General features: G+C 43.6%; 1 long non-coding RNA gene across 1 annotated transcript; it reads left to right on the plus strand.

The window, feature by feature from the left end:
- The first annotated feature begins 3167 nt into the window (after positions 1–3167).
- Positions 3168–6445, plus strand: LOC131493264 (uncharacterized). The gene is made up of 3 exons (XR_009252547.1): positions 3168–3278; positions 5433–5494; positions 6073–6445. It is a non-coding gene; the product is annotated as an uncharacterized LOC131493264 (long non-coding RNA).
- The last annotated feature ends 2665 nt before the right edge of the window (positions 6446–9110 follow it).

Consider the following 9110-nt stretch of genomic DNA (forward strand, 5'->3'; position numbering starts at 1 on the left):
ATTTAACCAGAGATGTGCAAGACCTCTACCCCAGAAATTACAAAGCATTGCTAAGAAAAAATGAAAAGGACCAAACTAAAGGGTTAGATATACCATGTTTATGAATTGGGAGACTCCGTGTTGTTAAGAGGTCAATTCTTCCCATGTTGGTCTATAGATGCGAAGCAGTTCTGATCCTAATCCTACCAGGGTTTTATGTAGAAATTCTCAAATTCACTCTCCCATTTCTGTGCGAAGAACCTCGGCTGCCCAAAGAAATACAGAAACAGAACATACCTGGAGCACTGGCTTCAAGACTTACTTTGGAGCTACACTACCAGGACAGTGTGCTGTTAGGACAGAAAAATTAATCAGCCAATGGAACTGAATAGAGTGCCCAAGAATAGACCCTTTACACACGCAGCCAAATGATTTTTGACAAAGGCACTAAAACAATCCAATGGGGAAAGAAAAAAGTTTTCAGGAAATGGTGCCAGAACAACTGAATATCTAAATGGCAAAGTAAGTGGATAGAGCTAGAATGTGACCCTAGGTCCGTCTGCCTGCCTCTTTCTTCTTCCCTTCGCTACATCCGAGTTCCCACCCTTGCCTGGTCTTTGCCCTACTACCCTCTCTGGCCACAGTCTGAAGAGAGATGAATCTCAAGGATGAGACATTGGAGCAGTCGAATCAACCAGTCTCAGCCGTTCGCTAAGAAGGTTGAGGGAGAAGAGACTTGGCAGTGAAGTTTGCCTGCTTTGGGTCTGGAGGTGGCTGGGACCCCACTGCCTATTGTCAGACAGGGAGGTGAGAAGTTTGTCAGAGTGGCAAGCTGGAAAATCACACAGTACCTGTCCACTGCCAAGATCAAAGCCTGATGTCAGAGGTCACCTGGTAGAGCCGAAAGAAAGCTGAACTTGCCTTCAGAATTCTCTGGTTCTGTTTCACCTCTGCCCCCGGATGACGTTGGGTGTATCGCTTTAACCTCCCTGATCCTTAGTTTCCTCCTCTGAAAGAAGGGGACAGAAAAATACCTCCTCTCCCCTACCCCACTGGGTTGCTGTTCAGTTCAGATGAAATAGAGTGTATACGTATCCCTTGAAAACTATGAAATAGGACACATATACATTGTATCGCAGCCCTGTGCATGCTTATTGCAAACTGAAATGAGCAATAATATGTACTTATCTGTTTTAGACTCCAATTTGACATATCAGGTTTATTCCATAATTACTTTCCTTGTTCCTTCTGTGTTTACAAAAGAAATCTAACATCCTGCTAGTGATTCAAGATTGTTTCATTCGCGCCGCTTTTGAGTCCAAGATACCTGGGCTTTTTTTTTTTTTTTTTTTAATTTACATCCAAGTTAGTTAGCATACAGTGCAACAATGATTTCAGGAGTAGATTCCTTAATGCCCCTTCCCCATTTAGCCCATCCCCCCTCCCACAACCCCTCCAGCAACCCTCTGTTTGTTCTCCATATTTAAGAGTCTTTTATGTTTTTGTTCTCCTCCCTGTTTTTGTATTATTTTTGCTTCCCTTCCCTTATGTTCATCTGTTTTATATCTTAAAGTCCACATATGAGTGAAGTCCTATGATATTTGTCTTGATACCTGGGCTTTTTAAGTGTCATTTATTCAACACGTTCTTATTGAGTGCCTCCTATGCTCTCACTGTGTTCATTTAAGTGCGAGGGGCAAATGGGTGAAAAGAGGTATGAGGCCTGTCCAGAGAAAGCAGAGTCTGGTGAGGACACAGACACAGCCTTAAAGAGCTAATCAGGATACAATGTCATCGCTGCTATAAAGGAGCTGCTTACAAGGTACTGCACGGGAGGAGGAACTTCTAAGCCTGTGGGTATCAGGACAGGCTTCACAGAGAAGGTGGTGTTCCAAGTTGGGACATAAAGGGGAGAAAAGAATTTCCCACGACAGTCCAGTCTAGAGTAAGGGCACCCGGGTCCAGGGAAACAGCGTGTACCAAGACACAAAGCAGCAGGTCCTGCTGGAGAACTGCAAGAGAGTGTACATGAACAGAATTTAAAGTTGGAATAGAGGGGCAGGGCTCAGTCGGTTCAGCATCTGACTTCGGCTCAGGTCATGATCTCGCGGTCCATGAGTTTGAGTCCCACATTGGGCTCTGTGCTGACACTTAGAGCCTGGAGCCCGCTTCAGATTCTGTGTCTCCCTCTCTCTCTGCCCCTCCCCTGTTTCCACTCTGTCTCTCTGTCTCCCAAAAATAAATAAATGTTAATTTTTTTTTTTTTTAAGTTAGAATAGGTGTGGCCAGAGAAGAGCCTAGAGAACTATCAGGAACCAGGCCATGGAGGGCTTCATAAGCCACACGGAGGAGCTTAGTCTCTATCCTGTAGATGTCAGAGTCATGGAGGGCTTCTGCACAGCCAAGTAATAAGATAGCTCTGTATTTTAGAAGGGTAAGTATGGCCAGAGGGGAGCACGGGGCAGTGCCATCAGAGGCAGGGGGAAGAGGCGGGTGGTCAGATGAGTGGGGAGGATAGTAAGGCAGTCATTGCAATGGTCTGAACAAGGCTCACGGTGGTAGGACCGGCAAAGAGGAGACAGATTTGGGACTTAAAGGCAGACGCTAGAGGAGAGACATAGCTCGAGTGGGGGAGGGGCAGAGAGAGAGGGAGAGGGAGAATCCCAAGCAGGCTCCACACTGTCAGCACAGAGCCAGACACAGGGCTTGATCTCACGAACCATGAGATCATGACCTGAGCCGAAATCAAGAGTCGGACGCTCAACTCACTGAGCCACCCAGGCGCCCCCACAATTCTTGTATCTTAAGTTATGTGAGGAGGCAACCAGAATTTCCTGGTAATGTTCTGGAAGTCCCAACTGAGGTGTGACGGTGTGGACCATGTGCTTTGGGCCCTCCCTTCAGTTTGCATTGTCCATATTCCAGAGCTCTGGGATACAAGCCAAAGGGAGCTGGGACCCTATGGCTCTCCTAGTGGCCGACAGGGTTCTGGGTCTCTTCCTACTCCAGCTTGGGGCAAATGAAGTATTCTGGAATTTTCCTTTAGCCCCCGTGTAAGATCTTGATGCTTACACTGAGCGACCCCAAACTTCTCTCATTTTCCAACCATGATAGAGGCTACCGGGACCTTGAACATGATTTTAGGAAACTTTTCCAATCCTGCCCTTTTCCTGGTTGAACAGAAATGGAAAAATCTTCAGTGCTTCCTTCTAGTGTCCTGGCTGGATGACCAGGTGGCTCTAGAGAAAGCCACACCCGAAGAGAGACAAGCTGCTGCGTAAACATCGACTTCGGAAAAAGTAAGTTGATTCCAAAGCCACCGCCTGGAGACGCCTGCAGTCTTGAAAGACTAAAACAATTAAGAATTTAAGAGCTTTCTTAAATTAAATGTTCCCCTTATTTCTGACTGGCATTTCCTGGCTGTTACCGCTGAAAAGGAGAGACTTGTGGGTAACTCATGATATTTTTGGGTTTTTTTTAGGCACTGAGAAAGAGCAAGCTGGGGAGGGTCAGAGAGAGAGGGAGAGGGGATCCCAAGCAGGCTCCCCACTGTCAGCGCAGAGCCTGACGCAGGGCTAGAACTCACAAACTGTGAGATCATGACCTGAGCTGAAACCAGGAGTCAGACACTTAACCGACTGAGCCACCCAGGCACCCCTCATGATACTCTTATACGTGAATTGTAATCAACTACCTCCAGGGGTTCCTGGGAGGCTAAATCGGTTAAACGACTGACTTTGGCTCAGGTCATGATCTCACGGTTCCTGGGTTCGAGCCCCACATCGGGCTCTGTGCTGACAGCTTGGAGCCTGGAGCCTGCTTCGGATTCTGTGTCTCCCTCTCTCTCTGCCCCTCCCCCGCTCACACTCTCTCTCTGTCTCTCAAAAATGAATAAACTTAAAAAAAAATTAACTACCTCCAACTTCCATGGTCACTCCACCTGTGGATTTATGCCACTCTTTTTTTTTATATTTTTAAAAATGTTTTTATTTATATTTGAGAGATAGAGAGAGAGAGAGAGACAAAGTGCGAGCAAGGGAGGGGCAGAGAGAGAGGGAGACGCAGAATATGAAGCAGGGTCCAGGCTCCGAGCTGTCAGCACAGAGGCCGACGCGGGGCTTGAACCCACAAGCTGTGCCACTCTTTTTAAACTAGAGCCGGTCTGAAATTTTTCCTTTGCCAACCCATTTCCCTCTATTCGGCAGAAAAGTGCTACAGACCACTCAGGTCCTGAGCTCCTGGGAATCCTATCAAGACACGCCAGAGTGAAGTCATTAAATGATCTGTCGGCAGACAACCTAAGCTCTGCTTCTCATCCCTGGTGTCCTCCCTTGTGCTAGGGCCTTGTCTAATGGAGTGAAATAATGTGCCAGACTCGGAGGGATACTGAGTTCTCCCCCAGGAACTCTGAGCTGAATGGCTGTTCACTCTGCTGAATGGTGTCTCTGGAGCAGGGAAGCCAGGGACACAGCCCCTTCCAGAAAATTCCAATGGGCTGCAGGATGGGGAATCATGATTAAACCAGGAACACTGAAAGATGGTAGCAGTCCTTTTCTGGCTACTCAGCACCCAGCCCACAGATGTAATCAAAATCGGTACGTCTGTGGTCTTATAGGAGATGTAATTCAGGGTAGTGCTAGGAGCCAAGTTATAATTATTATAATAAAAATTCACATACAATGCATTCTTAATTATCTGATAATGAAGTTCAAGAGAGGACACCAGAAATTGCAGAGCACAGATAATCCAAAAAGCTCATTTCAGATACATGCTCTTTTTCATTCCACATTTACCCAGAGAAGTGAATTTCCCCTCTAATGATAAGAATTCCTGTTTATCAGCACAAGAAAAAAACCTTCCGTAACCATGCAGGGTGATGGATGGTAACTAGACTTATTGTGGGAATCATTTCATAGTGTATCCAAATATCAAATCATGTTGTACACCTGAAACTAATATAATGTTATATGTCAATTATACCTTAATAAAAAAAATTCATGTTTATGTATGGCCCGTTCACATACATCAGTAGTTTTCAAGGATGTTTTCAGCAGCAGATACATAGTTTCAGACAAAATCTCTCTTGGCAGCTTAGTATTTAAAACAGATAAGAGTGGACCTGCTCTGGTATAGCCAGGGATGGGGGGATCAGAGCTCTGTCCCCGGGGGTTAGTCCCCTTCTAGCTGTGGCTCCCGCGGGATCACTGTGGAAGCCTGGAACCCTGAAGAACACGATTGGAAAAACACTAACATACATTGGCTCTTGACTCTCATGGGCCTTGTGAAGCAGGCAGGTCAGGAATTAATACTCATATTTTATAATAAGAACGGGTTCAGGGAGGCTGTGTCCCACAGGTAACCCAATGATGCTGGGACTTGAACTCAATCTTCTAATGCCAAATTTAATACTCTTTTAACTATACCTTAAACCTGCTCTTTGCTCACTTTCCCAGCCTACCCTCTCATGCTGGGACACCAGGAGAAGAAAATTCACCAAAGGGGAATAAGAGATAAGGTATACACAATTGGTTTAATAGAGAACTTTCCATGTTTGTTGAACTGTCCTTTCCCCGTTCCAGAAGTGACAAATCAACAGTCTGATGATGAGAGGCTGGAATGAGAGTGGTTCTCTGTTTCACTGATCACCTTTAGTGGTTGGAATTTCAATTTCTTTCTTTTTTTTTAATTTTTTAAATGTTTTTATTTATTTTTGACAAAGAGAAGCAGAGCACGCGTGGGGGAGGGGCAGAGAGAGAGGGAGACACAGAATCCGAAGCAGGCTCCAGGCTCTGAGTTGTCAGCACAGAGCCCGATGCGGGGCTCGAACTCACGGACCGTATGATCATGACCTGAGCCGAAGTCGGACGCTTTACCGACTGAGCCACCCAGGTGCCCCTGGAATTTCAATTTCTTAATAATTTCTGTCACTGCTTGGCTGTGTCTAAATATTTAGGCAGATCTGTGCAGAGTGGATTTGTCTCTTTGATGTGTTACATACATTTTCGTATTCCTATTGTCAGTCAGTGAGGAAACCACACCACAGAAAACAGATGTGATCTGACAGTCACCAACTGTGGCTCTCCCTTTTTCCAGCATACCCTGAGCAAGACTGGATTCTGCCTTTGGACTACAGACTCCTGGAGAACTCGACCACCTGACATTTTCCTTCCATATTTATTTTCTGTGAGGTCTTAGGCACAACTGGGGCTTCAATTACTTTCCCAAACTCTGGTGATTCTCAATTCTGTATCCCAGCCCTAACCTCTCAAGTTCCAGACTACATTTCTAATTACCCACCAGACTTGTGTAATCGAAAGCATCCAGATTTGCATATTCAAAATTAAAGTAATTTCTAGCTAAAATGGTGCTCTCTGAATTTCCTCTATTGGTGAATGCTGCCACCACTCACCTCCAAAGAGAACTCCGTTTTCTTGAACCCTCCCCTCCCTTCAGCATCCACTTTGGACTAACCTACCGAGTCATTTAGAGTCAACATTTTTAATATTGCCTGTCTCTGACTCCTCCCTTCCCACCCTTAATTCCTACAGCCTTCGTTCAGTCCTTCAGCATGACTGTTGTAATGGTTTAATGAGTATTTCTCCAATTAGCCTAATTGGTCTCTTTCTTTCTCTTCTGATTCATCCTCTAGGCTGCCTTTCTACGATCAGGTTCCTGTAAAGGCCCCACACAATCTATCCCTAATCCATCTGGCCAGCCTTACCTCCCAACACAGCCCATTCTTCTCTTTTCCTCGACCCCCACATCCGTCCCCTCAGAAATTCCTCCTGTCATTCTGTGAAATATACCTCATAACGACCCCTGCCAGTCTACCAAGAGAGTGCCAAGGCGCCTCATTCTCCACCGGACGCTGCCGTCATCCAGGATTGCAGCTGATCTCAAGGCCTCCAGTCTACATTCACGTGTGCTTTTTAATATATCAGTAGATGTGTCTACCTCAGAAACTTTCTCAATGAAAAGGTTTTGTTTTTCTTTATTATATTTTGTCACACACAGAACACAAGAAATACAATACATATAATAAAGGACATACTAAATATTCAGGGTATTTATACTAAAATATATGCCTATATTTGGTTTTCTTTATAATAATTACCTTTTTGAGTGGATAGCTTGACTCATTCATTTTTGGGGCAGGAGTATTTTTTAGGAGTGTCTCTCGTATATTAAGGCTCCTGTTGCTTTGTTTACCTAAGAACGTCTTTATTAAATCCTCACGTATAAATGGGATAGCTTACCTCTAATTAGAAGTTCTTTTCAATTCCCTGAAAATAATGCTGCACTGACGTCTTGATTTCAGTGTCACAATTGGGAAATATGATGTCAGACTAACTCATGTTACTTTGTAAGTATACATTCTCTTTCTACATGCTCGTAAAATCGGCTTTCCGAATTTGAAGTTATTGCATTACACTATAAATCCTAAGTGATGGTTTTTGTTTGTTTCTTTATCCTTTCCACACTGTACTAACCTTTCAGTCAAAAATATTTTTTTAGGGGTGACTGGGTGGCTCAGTCAGTGAAGTGTCCGACTCCTGATTTTGGTCCAGGTCATGATCTCACAGTTGTGAGATCGAGCCCTGTGTCAGGCTCCACATTAGGCATGGAGCCTGCTTAAGATTCTCTCTCTCCTCTGCTCCTCCCACCACTCTAAATAAATATATATATAAATAGGTTTATTTATATTTATATTTATATATTTATATTTATTTATATTACATTTATATTTATTTATATTATATTTATATTAATTTATATATTTATATTTATTTATTTATATTCATATATATTATAGACTTATATTTATACATTTATTTATTCATATATAAAATGTATTATATATCATATATACATATATATTTTTTTTTTTTTTAATTTCAGTTAAAATCTTTTACCATGGGAATTTTAGGTCATCATTTCTCCATGCCTCATATCAATTATCTATCGCTGCAAACATAATAAATTACCCCCAATATAATGGTGCAAAAGAACAGCAATGATTTCTTATGAGCGTGTGAGTTGGCGGATGGTCTTCCATTGACTTCACCTGGGCATACTCATGTGGCTGCTTTCAGCTGTCCAAAGTCCAAAAACAACAGAGGTAAAGCCAGTGAACCATCAAAGCAGTAAATAGTAAAAGTCTATAGCGCACACACCAAAAAGTTTGCAAACCAGGAGCACTCAAACCAAAACATGGAATGAGGCTCAGGGCACATTGTTATAAAGCAACCTCTACAGTGAGGAAATAGTATTCTTCACAGCGACTGGTTACAATATTAGAATTTTCTCACATGATAGAGAATTGGTCAGTGGTTACCTCATATCAACCTTGGGAAACGGTAGAAGGTTTGCTTCTGAAAATCAGAAGGATTTCAGGAAATGACCCAGGTCAAGTTAGCCTTGCAAAATAGCTAAATTAAGCTTTCCTTGTATGACGAAACTGATTTCGTCTGCTCAGGCAATTTTCAAGGCTGGTCTCCTTTGTTTTTGATGTTAACCCAGCTGAAGAGAATCCAGGGGGCTGGGCTGACTGGGCCTCTCTCTCTCTCTCTCTCTCTCCATGAGGCCTTTCAGCCTCAAGGGGGCCACATGAGGCTTACCTCAACATGGCCAGGGCAGTGCGCACAGTGCCTACTAAGTCTCCGTCTGCTTCAAATTTACCAATGTTGTGTTAGTCGCCGTAAGTCACGTTATCACACAGCCCCCACCCCAAAGCACATGTACCTATATGTCTGCTGGCTTCATGTTTATTGAGATCCCATTGGTCAAAGTGAAGCATGTTATCAAGCTCATTGTGAGCGTGAGAGGGTACAGCCTGTCCCTTATGAGAGCTGTGATCCGAGGGGCCCCTGGTGTCACAGCCCTCCACATCTCTCTCTGTCTAGTCTTTTCCTTTCCTTCTGGGACTCCTATGGGCGTTAAAATTTCTACTTCTAGCTTTCATTACTTTTACCTTTTCTGATATATTTTTCTTCGCTTTTTTTCTTCCCAGTGCCTTGGGAGATGGTTCTTTAACCTAACCTTTTGTCCCCTAATTCAAATTTGTCTGTATCTACTCTGTTATTTATCTTTTTGATTGAGCTCCTTAGTTTTAAACTGTTATATTTTTCCTA

The sequence above is a fragment of the Neofelis nebulosa genome, chromosome 2, assembly GCF_028018385.1.
Source record: "Neofelis nebulosa isolate mNeoNeb1 chromosome 2, mNeoNeb1.pri, whole genome shotgun sequence".
Taxonomy (NCBI): Eukaryota; Metazoa; Chordata; class Mammalia; order Carnivora; family Felidae; genus Neofelis; species Neofelis nebulosa.